At 41.3% G+C, this 16,120-nt stretch overlaps 1 long non-coding RNA gene across 1 annotated transcript; it reads left to right on the top strand.

The window, feature by feature from the left end:
• The first annotated feature begins 10,763 nt into the window (after positions 1–10,763).
• LOC129736127 (uncharacterized) lies at positions 10,764–14,702 on the top strand. The gene is made up of 3 exons (XR_008732326.1): positions 10,764–10,839; positions 11,527–11,660; positions 14,620–14,702. It is a non-coding gene; the product is annotated as an uncharacterized LOC129736127 (long non-coding RNA).
• Positions 14,703–16,120: the final 1,418 nt, after the last annotated feature.

Here is a 16,120-nt window from a genome sequence, read left to right as displayed (position 1 = left end):
CTTGACTGCTTAGGCTGCTCCAAGTGAAAATATTTGTCTTCTCACACTTATGCTCTTTTGTATTTGTTCTACCTCAGAGACAAAGTTTTGGATTGGTTATACCAAGTTGCTCTTGATAGTATTGCTTAGTCATAATGAAGCTGTAAACACCATTTGATGTATAGGCTTATGTGTTGAAGCTGCCTTTTCTTCACAATTAACACATTCCAATAGCCTTTGGGAGTAAGCAGCATCATATTACTTCTTATGGCATATGCTGATGGGTTTTTCAAGGCATTCAATGTTGAGGAAAAAGTGACAAAGCCACCTGAGACTGCAATTCAGCTTGATTATCCTTGCTTGGATTCACAGAGGGCAGATGGATGGCATTCCACTGTAGCTAGCTGGCTGCCGTGTATTTCTTGTCTTCCCTTCCTTGCTGACCTGCTGTTCTTTTTTGATTCCTTCAGCCTCCACAGTGATTTCCATCTTCAAAATCTTTCCTAATAAGGGCTGTTTAGATAACTGTTGAGTTTTTTTTTTCAGGGAAGACAGAAATAAATAGAAATTACTAGGCAGAAAGATCTAGCCCTGAGATATCATCACTGCTTTCACATTCCTCTACAGAAACAAGTAGATCCATCAGATACAGGTAGCATCTTCGTCTCTGTACGGTTAAAAGGACAACCTTCAGAATGTTGAGAAGAATCCTCTGACTCCCAGTCTGCATGAGCCACCCACAGACTGGTAACAGCACAGACTCATGGAGAAAAGAAACTGAGTGATCAATTTACTTAACGGACAAGCCCAAACCATGCATGACGTTTTGTTTCAGCATGATGTAGTGTCATTTTTTAACCACATTTGCCAAGGAAATGAGGTGGCTGCTTTCCTGCCTGTCTCTGCACATTGGGCTGCCTATCTTCCAGTCAGTGTTCTCTTCCATCGTTAGCCCTTCAACTTATTAACAGATATTATCTGAGGTAGGCAGAGGAACCGTGTTCTCAAAAGTATTTGCTCCTGTATGCTACTGTTGACAGAGGAGTGAGACTGTATTAATGTTACCAGTGTGGGGAAGGCAGGAGAACGTGGTTGTGGTCAGTTCTGCTGGCCCACTGAGCAGCACGAGAGCAGTGGCTGCCCAGGGAGCACACGCAAGTTTCTGTATCACTGTAAGGATATGCTGGCCCTTGACCAGGAGCTGAGCCAAATAAAAGCCATTTGGGAATGTGGGATATAGGAAGAGCTGGGCATTTTACAGCAGAAACAACCGATTTGGAGTGTAAGGCTAGAAGCGGCATCACAGTGTTGTATGGAGAAGTGCTGGGAAATTGTACCGCTGTGTTGAAGAGAAGTTGCAGGAGCAAGCGCTGTTGCAACAGAGGGTATTTACAAGCTGTTGGAGACAAATCTTTAGCAAATCAAACCGTGAGAACACAAAGGCTCAGTGAACAAGCTGTTTATACTCCTTCTATCTTTGAAACCTCATTAAGAAAATGTCTGTGAAAAAATAAGAAGAATGCATGCTCCTAGCCCTGCTGCCTTTTTGGAATCAAATGCATCCTAGGAGGATGCCTAACTATAATTGCTGTAAATCAAATGTACAGTTGTTGCCAAAGCCCAGCCCAGACCATGGGGATCCTAACCCTAAGTCTCTAAGTCCTCCTTGTGCTGGATCCTGATGTTAGTGGTTTTATTCGAGGTCAACGAGGATATCATCTGCAACCACCTTGAAACATGACAATCCCGATTTGCCTAACACAGAGGTACAGCTGGTTGTGAGGTGTTGCTTGAACGCTAATTTTGGATCCTTTGCTAATGTTTCAATGCCATCTAGTGTCATTACGGGTTACCTGTATTCAAGTTGGAATGCACTGCTAATTACTTTTCTTTAATGCTCACCCGTATAATAGTAGTAAGTACACCAAATACATCTCATAAAACAATGTATGGCAGTGGTGAGGTCCCTGTTTATACCCAGAGCATTGTTTCTCCACCTGGGCACAGAGTGTTTCAGGGCTATACCCCAACCCAAATAAAAAAAAAACGAGAAAAAGCACCCTAAGGGTAGAGCTGTGCCCTGAGAGTGCAGCAGTATGTCTGTACTACACTGAACGAGTTTAGCAATTCTTTCACTGAATCAATGCAGCTGAGAAGGTCTCAGAAGAAAGCACAAGAAGTCTAAAGCAGAGATTTTGCAGCTTCTCCCCCTTGCTCTTGTTTTGCATTGTTTTGATTTCATGATGCGCAATGTACACATAACATACTGTGATTTCTGTAACATCTGTGTGAATAAGCAGGAATCATCTACCCTGGGGCAAGGCACTAACCAGGAATATAAATTATTCGTAGTGCTGGCTTTTATCTATTTATCAAACTTTTAATATTTTTCCATTTATCAGACTGGATGGATTAAAACCATTTGAATTTTTCAGTCTGCAGAGACTTGACAGAGAAACTGAGGGACTGGTCACATTATTGCCAGATATTTTTTTTTTTTTAAAGCAGAATTGTCATAGTGAAATCATTGGTAGATTTTGAATTGAAGAATTACAGTAATTTGTGATAGCAAAAATCTAAGAAGATTTAAGCTCTTAGAATTAAATTTTTCCCAATTGTCAGCTCTGTGACCTTCTGCTCCATATTACCTGCAAGCTGTGAGAACCAATCGCTTGTTTAACAATATTGAAAAGACAAAGCACTAAGAATTACTTCCAGCAAAACATCCAGTCTTGTCTTTTACCTGATTGGAGCTTCTTTGTATGAGCACCAGTATCCACATGGCACTGCACCGTGCAGGATGGACATAATTCAGATTATACACAGGGAACTAGATTGCACAATAAATAAAAAAAAAGGTGTTACAGTCATTCTTTATCATTTAAGCACATTAAAACTGCTAGTTCTTCACATCCAAAATGCTGATCATTGACTGAATTGTTGCTTCTGCTAGGAAGAAACAAGCAATAACAATCAAGAGTTTCTTTAGTGGGATCCTGTGTCTTTGTATGGGAGGTAACAGGTTCCTGCATCCTGGGGCATGGCCAGAGTCACGCGGCAGTGGTTGCTTTTCATTCTCACCATTCCATGCCTATTTCCAGACCATGCACGGCTCAAACAACCTCTTGGCTTTTTCTCATGATCCTTCTGCTAGAAAAGAATCTCTGGGTTTGCTGCTTGCCCAGCTCTGTGACCTCCACAAGTAGAGACCCTCCTGATTATTCCCAGTCCGCAGTGAGAGGGTTTATCAGCAGGCATAAGTTTCTGTGGCCGTAGGTGTGCATGTGCCTTCCCGTGTTATGTGAGAGAGCAAAAGCCAACTTGTCAGCCTGGGACCTCGTTGTCTTTGACCCTCTATCCTTCCCAGCACTCTTAGCTTTCAAATGACAAGTCTGTTGGCAAAATGACATTGTATTTTTTATATCTGTTCCAAAAGGCCTTTACCCATAATCTATGATGCCCTGCCTTCAACAGCACTTTTGTCACCCCTTTGAAGCTTGGGAAGGGAAAGGGGGCAAAGGAACTACAGTCCTACAATTCCCCCTTCTGTAACTATCCCCCACATGCTCTTGTACTGCCTCTTTCCCTCCTAGCACACTTTGCAAATTACTTAATATAAGGAGAATGATCACCTCTCTGTCCTCATGTCCTCAAATCCTTTTGCTCAGGGCATCCAGGATTTTCAGCCTGTGAAGAAAGGGAGGGCTTTCCACAGCTGCAGAGGGACAACTGCAGGAACAGGAGTATTTGTACAACACTGATATGGAAAAACAAGCCAACAGCAGTGAAAGAGCTGAGGAACGAAGTTCAGTGAAGGTGAAGCCCTTTCATAAGGCAGATCACGGAAAGATCTCCCCAGTGCCAGCACCTTTCCTTCAGGATTGTATGCTTTACTCAAAAAGGAGCCTATATCTCCTCTGCTGCTTACTGTGGGCTCCCCATATGACTTGGTAGAAACAGTCCCACAGATGTGTGACAAAAGGTAAGTCAGCTTGGCACCATTTTACACAAAGTCTACAGTTTTTTGAAGCCTAGAGGATCTGGGGTGGATCCAAACATGGAAAAGGAGGGCTGTCAAAAAAGTGCAGTGATGTGTGGTACTGAATGCAAAGTTATTTTTAACCTATTTACCAAAGGTTCATATCACTGTGTTAGAATATCTGCATGGGTATCAGTCTCCAGACCTGATGGTTAGTTTTACTTCAAATAATGAGCATAATATAGTAACGTATCAGACAATGAGAAAGTATCCCTCATCTCGGTGTGATACAGTACTGTGCACCACATTGCAAAGCACAGCAATCTGAACTGCAGCAGCTCATAGTGCAGTATAATGCAACATCGTGCATCTCCCACATGAAACTAGTCCTGCGTTGTCTTAAGGCCTTCCAGAGGGCACAGTTGTTGGGAAGGGTGGAGAGGGAGAGGGGCAATAAGTATTTGTTGTACTTGAAACCTGAACTGCTGAGAATCAGGAAACAAAGTTAGTAAATTCTCTAATGCAGCCTTGCTTCCCTTTTCAGCAGATAAGCTGATAACACCACTAATCTACACACTCACACCATACAAATATACTTTGTTCAGAGAAGAGGAAATGTTACAATGATTGCAAGCACTGTAACAAGTTCTATCAAGCAAACCTTGTTGGGTGCAGAAGGCAGGGTGTTGAACTACCTGCACTTACTAGTCTTGAAAACTTCGATTCACCCACTTCTTGCCAATACTTACAACCCATTCATTTTCACCCAGGGCGTTCCCTTTGCCACTGTTCTTTCACTTGCCTTTCATTAACATCCTCCTTTTGTGTTCCCTTGGGTAAAACATTTAAGATGTTTAAGGGTAATGAACCAATGCCAAAATAACAGATACTCTGTTGACAGCATATTGACTTGAGGTCCAGGGTTCAGCTTCAAGCCTTGCTCCAGTTACCACAACACATGGTCCAGAAGCTGGATATCAACCTACCGAATTTCTTATTAGCTCATTTGGGCAACTGTTTCTTTTTCTCTTTTTTTCAGTCCTGAATTCCACTTGGAACTAAAAGCCTTCTCTGACAAACTGTTGGCAGTGTGGTATGTCTATGTGAAAAGCTGTGGTTTCAGAAAATCCACATTTTTGGAGAAAAATACTTCGTTTGAAAAATAAGTGACTGACCAACTCTACTGCTTTTACTGCTGTTCCCTTTACTGTCTAACAGGCAGTGGTCTTCCCATCATTTTGCTCTAAACTAAAATATGGCATATTTCCATAATTTCCATATTCCCCCCCCCAAAAAAAAACAAACAAAAAAACAAACAAACACAAAGTGTAAAGAAAATAAATAGATTTTAATCTTAGTCTGAGCATAGCTGCAGACCAGTGATGCTTAACACCTTGATGAAATGAAGTATAAAGTCAGAAAATGGTAATTTAAGCCATTTTAGACAGCAATATTTAGTTTTGTTCCTATCACCCATCACAGCAGAAGTGTTGACTTTATTAGCTCCTGTAACTATCCTTACACATGAACACTGGCAGAAGTAGCTGTTTTTAAAATGCTGTGTTTCTCCCTCTTTAATCCCTCATTTTGAGGTGCTATAAATCTCCTGGAGCAGCAGATGAGGCCAGGTCAAATATTAGTGGGCACCTCAAACAGCACTGGACACCTATGTGTGGGCAGCTGGATTAGGTCTCCTAATTCAGGGCTCCACTGGCAGCCTATGAATAAGATGCACCTGTATATGTTTAGACCTCTCTATATCTAGGCGTGTTATTCTCAGATTAAATCCTTCCCTAAGAGTCTCATTGCTAACCTTCAGCAAGATCTTGAAGTTTTCCATGCTAAGTTTGAGTTTGAGGAGATTAGAACTGAATGTATTGAAATAAGTGATTAGTTTTAAACTAAAAAAAATCAGAATAAAGGTAAAAGGTATAGAAATGCTTCATTTTGGATTAATTCCATGTCACTTCAGTAATTTTAAAAATAACTGTTTCACCTAAGTTATTCTAGGCTCCCTCTGCCACTGGTCATGAAGGCAACCTAAACAAACCCCTCTGACTGGATATCCCGTTTTGACAGCTTGCGGTCTTTGAGGTAAAGCTTGCATTTCTTTCCACATTTCCAAAACAAGACTCTGTGACTTCTCTTTTTTTGGTGAAAGTGAGTATTTTGGTAAAAATTGGCCTAAAAAAACAAGCAAAGGTGTTAAATAACCTCAACATGGCTTCAACTCATTATAACAGGAATGCTGTGCTTCCTGCCCTGCACTGCGATGAGGAGTTGTGAGCGGGGGAGACGTGGGGGCTGGAGCTGGCTGTGTGTCAGGGACGTGCGTGTTGCCAGCAAAGGGTTTCAGCAGTGGAGCTTCAGGGTCATTTCAAAAGAGTACTGGGCATAGTATTTCCATTCTTCTTCATCTCCTAAATTTGTTGTACATCATCATAATCCCCAAAGAGAAAACCCAGTGAAACATCACTGCTTTCTTCTCTCTCTGTGTCTCTGCCTGCTGCAGATCCTCAGGAGGTGCCATTGCACCCTGTGGTTCTGACTTTCTTCTTTCTTTTCACACTTGGCTCCTGTCTGAGCACTTAGTTCTTTAAAGGAAGCAGTTTTTTATCTTCTTTCCTTTGCTCAGATCATCTGCAGTTTTACAATCTTCTTTGGCATGTTGCTCACTGCCAATCTGTGGTATCTTCCTGTTCCTGGATATCTCTCCCACCCACGCCCCTCACCAGTGGCATGCAAACACCACATCCTCCTCCATCAAAGGAGCCATGCAATTCTAATCTTTGTCACACGTAAAAACATCCCTCCTTATAATCCCAGGCTAGTCATGTCTTCTAGCAATGTCCCAATTGCATCCCCTAATCTCCCACTGCCCTCCATGTGAGAAAGCAATTTTCTGCTTAAAAAAGTGGAGAACTAGCAACGGTGAAAATTTCCCATACCAGCAACCTCATACTCTGCAAAGCACACTAATGCAGCCATGCAGATTCCCTTCCCTTTTTCCCTCACACCTTCATCATTAACTGTCTTTGGTTCTTCCCACAGAGGGGATGAAGTCCCTCAGTTTTGATATCCCTGTGCTGCCCTAGTTTTGAAATACTTTGCATTACCATATCCCTCAGCCTTGCCTAGCTCTCCCAGAACAGTGTCTTGGGCCTTCTGGAGCAGAGAAAATTTAAAATGTTGGCATTGTATTACATAATTCACAAAAGAAACTGTCTGCAGCAGGACTGTCAACAACGTAACCTGGGATTCAAGCAATCTGTACGCAATTTGGTCTGTTTAAGCCCTGTCTCTGAAAATCAGATTAGTTCGCTCTCCTTCTCTGTTACTCATCTGTTCTGCAAGTACTTGTCTTAGCACATTAATACAAATGGGCTTTTTAGGCTTTCCTACCAAGTAAATGGGAATAAACTACCACGTCCCTCAAAATCCACAGACCCGGGCTATGTTTTGCAGTGGACTATGCACCTGGCAAATTGGAGACAGATGCACCAGGCACCTCCTGGCAGAACCAGTTGGAAACCTGCTGAGGCTATTTGTTTTTCATGTCATTATGCTGAAAACTCTTAGGCAGGGCAACAGATGACACGCTTTTCTTGTTCCACTCACTGCCCCCAAGGTATAGTGCATGAAGCAAAAGCATTTTTCTTCTGCTGTTCCACTACAGTCCAAACTGCTACCACTCGAGTCCTTCTTATGTACCACAGCAGCTTCCTCTGATAAGCCCTGGCACTAAGATTCACCAGCACGTTTACAACAAACTTGCCAATAACCATCACACCAGACAACAAGGTGACATAGTCAGGGTTCATTTCAGCATTTGCAAAGGCAAGTAGTCAGAAAAGCCCCTTTTCTTTGCAAAGAGCCAGCATTCACCCACCCTGAGGAGTACTGGGTAGGAGGTAAACACTTGGTTGCTTTTTTTGGTTCTGTATTACAAAACAGCTATTAAAACTGTTTTGAGATGTATATGGGATGGCCTGGTACGGTTTCACTGAGGCAAGGTGCCAGGGCATATTGTGTAAAGAGTTGATCTTTCCTACATATCAAATCGGATATAAAACAGTCAGTTCCCACTCCTCCTTTCCAGCAACAGGCCCAGCGTCATGCACTTCCATATAAACTGAGCCCCTGGTAGCAGAGTAACCGCCCAAGGTATCAGCAAGACTCAGAAATCACAGTGATTCTGTTGGTGATGGCAGTTCTCAAGAATCAAGGGTATGCTCTTCCTCTTGTTCCTCCCATGCTTTTCTTCTGGTCAGCCCGCACCTCCACTGCTGCGTTTCTCCACCTTCCTGGATCCTTCAAATAGGGTCTACCTCTGCTTGGACCATGATGAACAGGAGCTGATGACGTTTGAGCTGCAGGTCCATACAAGGGGCTGGGTGGCATTTGGATTCAGCTGTCACGGAGACTTGCCTGGATCTGACATTGTGATATAAGGTGTCTTCCCAAATGGCAGCATCTACTTCTCTGGAAGTTGAAAAGACTTCTTTTGCCTCCCCCTTTGCCAAGGGTCGTGCTCTAAGTATATTGGCTTGAAAGCACATGGACTCCACTGGCTAAAGATAGATGTCTGAGGCCATTTGAAATCCTTAGTTGGCATGGCCTCCGACTGACATCCCAGAAGAGCCCAGATCTTCTGCACACCCTGTGTCATGCCTCCTAGCCCCACACAGCTACTTGAGATACCCTATGGTATCCCAGACGGTACCAGATGATGCTGTTCAGGCAAAAAAAGTGATCCTATCTGCAAGTGAAAACCACAGCCAGAGCCAGCTAGATATGACTGAAGCAATCACCTACCATGAAGGCAGAGGAGGCTGCTGGGAGTGTAATTTCCAATTTATCCAAATGACAGGAGTCAGATGCAAAACTCCCATATTTTCCCTCAATGAAGCTCTTCAAAGGCTCATTTACTTAATTTCCTCTGTAGTGAGCGGAGACTTGTTCACCTCCAAAGGTCGCTTCTTCCTGACCGTCCTAAGTGCCTCCCTTAGGAATGGCATACAACATCCTTGGGACTTGCCGTTTTTTCATTTGTCTGTAAAAGCAACCACTAAGGATAGATGCCTGATATTAAAACATCTGGAGTTTAGAGGACTAAAATGCCACTGAGGGTGGTAAATAAAAAAACAGGGTATTGTTTTAATTTGTTTTGTTTTAATCATGAAAGAGAAACAGGCAGTTTGATGCTATCCAGACACAGAAAGAAAAAGAGTTTGCACTGATAAAATGTTTGCCAGTCACAGGGGTTTTATTTTGTTCAGCCATTTTCAGTTCCCTTTTCACACAACAGGAAAAAATGTTTTGCATGAAATATCTCTCTGTGCATGTCTAAAACGGGTGAACTTTGGAGGGGGTGAGGCAGCTAGCCTTGCTTACAGTTGTAAGTTGGTTGCAAAACCATTCTTATTATAGCCAGTTTTGAAATTTTTTTGTGATGGTTACACAAACAGAATTTTTGGCTGTGAATGACTGCAGGGGAAAAAAAATATGATCAATTTAGAAGAAACACTTGTTCTTTACTTTTAAATAATGATCTTTTTTTAGCATTTAATTTCTCCTAAAAGAATACCCTGTAAAGAAAAATTGAACTGTTTGGTTTCAAAAATACTAAACATTTCACCAGTTTCAGAAGAGATATTTAACATTTTCAATGTTTTTCTGCACTGGTAGCTGGAAATCTTTGTTTATATTAGAAAATAATTTTGGTCCCACAGATTTTAGGTTTTTTTCAACTCTTTTCCATATCAGAAAATACCTCCCTATTATTTAGATCTGGAGATATTCCAGTAAGCAAGCACATCAACGAGCACAAAAAAATCCACATTTTTTGCTCAGTAGGCTGTAAAGCACACCCACTGAACCTGTGGAATAGACACTTTGAAGGAAATATAAGTTAGTTACTGTAAATGGAGTTTGTGGGGATTTCCATTTGCATTCTGCTTTCTAACCCTCTCTCTCTTGCATCCTTGGTTTTTCTTTTAATTTTCCTCTTTACTACAACTGTAACAAAGTCATTATCTGCGTAATGTTCGGTAGGTGAGAAACTTGCCAAAAAGACTAGTTTTCACAAAGGTGGGGATTTTTTCAGCTGTTTACTGCCTTGCTCTTTCATATGGTATATTTAGTTTAAAATATTACATTTATTTCAAAGTAGCTCATTTGCAGACTACTTATCTTTGATACTTATCTTTGAATTTTGATTTTTAAATGAGAGAATGCAACAGGTATTTCAAAGCAGTAGGAAAACAAAATCTGTATTTTCAAACTATGAGGTGTCCCTCTGTAAACAGCATTTGGATGAGAGATAAATTGCTTAGAGTTTTCTGAAAGTCCAAACCCATGGATAAATTCAAGAAGAAGAAGTAAGAATATTGGAGGAGACACTGGGAAATTTAGCAAAAGCTGTAACCAGGTTTTTAAATACTCACTTCAAGGAACAGAGATGGGAAGAAGAAATACCAGGACAGATTTCACATATGAATATTTTTCCTTGACCAGACTGTTGTCTGGTAAAATTTTTCTCTTCTCCTTTATCCCTCCAAAGTTGAGTACTGTAGCAAAACTTTTCAGCATAGTGCTTAACAGCTGGACATTAGGGAGACATTTGCTTTATTATATTTCAGGTTTCTCTTTGAGAGATTTTCATTTCATCTGCAGCCACTGCTTTCTCATTTCTAGTCATTTGAACTCCTTTGCCACAAAAATATGATGCAATCTCAATCAGTCACCTTGGAGCTTTACTACTTTTTTTCCTTCTTCCCCTTCTGCAGCTGTGTGTACAGTCCCACCTTTTCACCCTGTGCGTTCAGGGCAGCAGTTATTGTGGCCCATTCTGCTCCCGGTGAGATTTCTACAGGAACCAGGTATCTAGATGCTTTTCAAACTCTACGTCATGTTTCTTTGCCTTTTTACCTAGCAACAATTGCATTTGATGATCTCAGTCACGCATTATTTGTCTTTTTCACTATGCCTATGCTGCTAAAGCTATTGGTTAGCTTGTACTTTCTAGGAGAGCTTAGCATCTACAGCCAGGCCCAGGTTCCAGGCGGTATGGGAAACATAAGAGTTTTAAGAAGTAAAAAGGAGAATGGTATTCTACTCATTTAATTTTATTCTACTCTATTCATTTTGGTATGCCTAAAATATCTTACTTTTCAACCACCTCTGCTTTTCAACAGGGTTTGCTTTACTTCCCACCCTGTGTGGTTGAGCCAGATGTGCTAAAAAAACCCAGTGTGCAGCAGGTCACTCACTCAGGGAGCAGGGAAGATCCTCTAGTATCCATCCTATCCAGGCCATCCTCTGGATTATGGGACCCAGAGGCCGCTCTTCCCTTGAGCAGCGCGATACAGCAGGGACTGGACATGAGTTTTCTTCAATTGGTTTGTGGAAATCAGCAGTGAAAGTGGAGGAGCTTTTTTGAGAATTAAATGCTTTGATAATTACTCAGGTCCCACCAGCAGTACTTGGGAATGTGACTTCTTGGGAGTGTGGGAAGCTCTTCTCTCTCTTGCTTTGACGACTGTTCCTTTTCCAACATTGTCATGCAGAAGATGAGGCAACCCTCGAGGAAGATGAGAGCCAGGACTACCAACTACTGTCAGTGACAGAGAATGAGACCTCCACCACCATGTGGTTCAAATGCCACCTCTGGACATGTGACCCAAATGACCTGAATATCACGGTAGGAAAGGGGGTTACTCAAGCAACATCCCAAACAAACCTGCTCTCGTGTCCCACTCTATTCCCAAATCCCCCCGATCAGATCTGAGAATGACAGGTTTTTCTCACAACAGTGCAGTAACAGGAATATAAAGAAAAGTATGGAACCACACAGCCACATTTATAATGCCTATTTCAAGGGCACTGTTTTGATGTCATTGATGTTTGCTTATATTTTCTATCAAAGAATGGGGAAGTTATAAATCTCAACATCTTCTTAAGCTTCAATACAGCTCTTCAAAATCCTGCTCATTTTTCAGTCTCTCTCTTGTTTTCTACATACAAAGAAGTGATATCTAGTGTTGGACATAACATTTTTATGTGTAATATAAGGCATTATTTTGGTAAGAATTGTGTTTAGCAAATTCAGAAAGTTTTGGTAATCTCGGTCCTTCTCTCTTGGAAGAGCTTCATATTGGTATTGACTGCCACCAAAAGCTTAGCCAATCCAAATTGTTATTTTAAGTCAGAGATTTTTCAAAACTATGCTTTGTCAAGGATCACAAGGATACAAATGCACATAGTTTCAGAACTCTGTATATAGAGACACTGTTTACACGTTTCACTTTTACTTGAGGCACCTCTGGGTAAATCAGCATTATCCAAGGCTAACCCTCAGAAATGTCTGCCCAGAATTAGGTGTACATCCACTATTTTTCTGCGGTTCAAATATATGTGCAAATGACTGGTTAGATGCCTTTGTAGTCACAAACCTTAATGACCTTTAGTAATTGAGAGAAATATAATCCCATTCTGAATGGGAAGAATTTACAGACTTCTATGGCTGCTGCTGCTTTCCTTACACGATGGGGCAGATCCAGGTGGATCGCTGAGGGCATCCAGGCTCAACAGTAGCTGCTAATGGGGAATTAGGGGACTACAGTTTAGTTAGATTTTTGTGTAAGTCCCTTAGTAATTCTTTGCAAAAATTGCCCAAAATACATTATATACAGATAAGTGAGCTATATCTGCTTTAGGACATGCAAAGATGTGAAATCTGATCTTTAGCACCATTGTACAGCTCCCACAGCTAGAACAGTATACAGACAGTATCTGAACATTTGAACACAAAGTGATGCAGGTTCTGAAGTCTTCATCAAATACCTCACAGCCTTTCCCCCAGCTTTCTTATATTTCTCATACCACCACTTAAAATCCATGCGTGCTTTAATAATGTGTGTGAAATGACAGCGGGTACAGATTTTCTTGTGTCTTTTCTAGCCAGCACCCTTCTCTTTGGCAAAAAAATACATTATGTCTCTGGAGAAGACAAATCTTGTGTGTTACTCTGCTCTACTTTCTGTTGGGTGTCGTGACATATTATCTGAGCGTCTGAGTATGTACCAAATATGCACAGTTATGTTATTTTAGGTGATTTCTAATTGCCATGGTTACTATGTGGATTATGTTTTAATAAATGTGCAGTGGTATAAGGCATGTGATGTAGGGTGAATACATGTGTATGTGGTTGATGGGAAGAAAGGAATGAGATTTTCCAGTTAATACTCCCATTACAGGTTGACAGAGCGTGCTTCATTACTGTGTTTGGTACTGATGACACAGTTCAATTCTTTAAAGGCCAAAGATTTTCCAAGTCTCTTTTCTTTATGAGGCACAGAGGCCCATCTGACTCAACTGACCCTAAAATATTCTTCATCTATGACCTGGTGCTGAATAATGCAAGTTCTGGGCAAGAACTTTACTTGGCATGTTAAAAATAGCCCATTCTTCTGCTTTTCTTTGGAAAGTTGATCATGCCCATGCTGGAAGTTTGAATTGCACAGGTCAAAAGATGGATATGACTGATCTTGGAAACATGCAAATAGAGCTGGCAAGAGTAGGAATGAAGTGGGAATGGAAGGTTTGCTATGCGGAGGGTAAAGGTCTTATTTGTTAGGAAATGCTGTAAGGTGTTTCTTGGTCCCTTGACTAGAATTTAGGGAGCCAAACACAGACTGGTGCTACTGAACTGCAGTATAATTAACTCAGGCATATATGTATACAGGTCTATTGTCTCATCCATATAGACCCATCAAAAACTAGCTATAACAAGCTGAAGATATTTCCTGCTTCCCATCTTAGTTTTGTTGGGGCTACACAACATCACAGAGGAGAGAAATAATGGGTATACATTTAAATGCTCTGTGACGAGCCTGGCAAAGAGCTCAGAAAATGCAATACACACTGCTGTGTGCGCTGCCTCCAGTATTAATACATGCAGTATCTCAGTATCAAATATAAGGATTTACCAGCAGAGCTGGAGCTCTGCATTAGCATCACCTCATGGTACATGTGGCATCCTTGTCAAATGGAGTTCAAAAGTACCAACTCAGTGCGGTATTATTGCATTAACACCTTTCTTCTTTAAACAGCATCATCCCACACAGTCAGCACTTGCTCAAGATGCAGCAGAATCTGCTGATCAGCGTGGGCAGTATTCCATAGTAAAGAGGGGTGCTATTTTTATGTAAAGATTTGTGGGATTAGTGCTATCATGTGTTCTGCTTGTGACTCCAGAAAACTAGCAAGTAAAAATGTTGATTGAACTGCATTAATGTTTCCTATGCTTGGTTCATGTTACAATAGGCAAATTAGTAATGCAATTCCCTTTTCTTTTTTTTTTTTTGGGGGGTGGGGACCAGAAAAAAATCTGAAAGAAAAAGAATTTAAGACCTGGTGGAGCTGGTAAACATGTATGCCATTCACCAGAATACAATTTCATCTTCTTGACCCTTTAATCTTCTCACTCACTGCAACCAAAAACCAAGCAGTCGCTTGCTAAATGCATCATCCTTCCTTCCCCCTCCAGTTCTGGGTCTCATTCTGCTTGCACCACCTCCCTTCAGCTTCTCCAATTCCCTCTGCATATTACTGAGTTGCCAGGGGAATCTTGAGGTGACTCGTGTGTCTTTCTTTTCCAGTTTGCTGTTCCAGTTAAGAAACCAAGTATGCTTGTACTTTTATCCCCCTGCCCATGGCCAAGCAGAAACACCATGTCTACAAGGTAAAATTGCAGGCTGTCTTACTGAGGAAAAACAGGACAGGACAGACTTGCTCCTTCAGTGATGTGTATAAGTCTGTCTTTTACAACATTTTAGTATAAATTTAGAAGCATTCCATCTGTCCTTCACTGCCATTGGGATGAGCCAGCTAATTTGTCTGGCTTGTGTGGTGGTGAAGTTCTGTCTCGTTTCTAGCTTTGGAAGTACCTTTGTCTTCATGTCCATCACACCTGGAGAAACCTTGCTGCAAGTCTGATGTCTCCGTGTAGTGAGCTCAGGCCACATTACCTGTTGGTATCTTTGAGAGCAAAGGGATCCTCCAGAATCTTCTGTATTGTATTTTGCTTTTGTCCTTGGAGATTGTTAAGGGTATTTGCATAAAAGGCAAAACTGACATTTTTGCTGTCCTGTTTTCAAGACTGAATGTGCAGAAGAGGAAGAGCAAAGAAACAAAACAGGAACTTTCCAAAGCAAGCATAGTTTACTTCCCAGATTAAGATAACTTTGCTTCAAGATTAAGCAGCCCTTCTTAGTTTTGTGGCTTTTGAAGGTTTAAAAATAGATGTTCCACTGAAATGACGTAAGGCAAAATTTCATAAGGAAGACTTCTCGTGGACTGCAAAACAGAATTTAACAAGTAACCCTACAGAACAAACTCAGAAGTTTTAGTCAGTTGTTGTAGTAACACCAGAATTTTGAGACCTGATGTTATCAATGCTGGTTAAAAGTTCAGTGATTAATGAGCACATGAAAGTTACATGCCGGGTTTATTTTACACTGTCTTGATTATGGTACTTTTGGCACAACTGAGGGAGCAGTGAATTATAGTGAACCTGAGATCAAGGTCGCTTATCTTGACTGCAGTCAAGAAAATTGTGTATGAAGTAAACTATTTACATTTCTGGCCTGGAACCTTACTGCCCAGCATAACAGGTCAAATAGACACCCCTGCGATTTGATAAAGGGGAGGTGCTTTAAAGGAAAATGCAAATCCCTTCTGGAAAAATAGACTCTGTTGGGTGCATACCACAATGAGTAGATAAACTGCCAACCAATTTACCATCCATTTTATGAATCAGATTATATTTGTTTGCCTAACATATGGTTAACTGCTCTTTTTTGTTGCCTGGGAAAGAAATACTTGAGTGTTGACAATAATTTTTTTTTTTTTTTTTACTTTTTCTCTTGGTTACAGTTCGAACCTATAATAACACTCCACAACGTAACCTTGGCTCATCATATTCTTGTTTATGCCTGTGGCGATGCCAGCGTATTACCCAGTGGCACAGATGATTGCTATGGAGCCAATCCGGATTTTGCCTTGTGCTCTCAGGTGGTTGTGGGATGGGATGTTGGAAGAGAGGTGAGTCTGCAGGGCCCAATCCTTCCCCCATTTCTTGTTAGGAACAGTAGTACCTTT

Source organism: Falco cherrug, chromosome 5 (genome assembly GCF_023634085.1).
Source record: "Falco cherrug isolate bFalChe1 chromosome 5, bFalChe1.pri, whole genome shotgun sequence".
NCBI classification, from domain to species: domain Eukaryota; kingdom Metazoa; phylum Chordata; class Aves; order Falconiformes; family Falconidae; genus Falco; species Falco cherrug.
The sequence above is the reverse complement of the archived record's forward strand: the minus strand, read 5'-3'. Positions and strand labels throughout refer to the sequence as shown.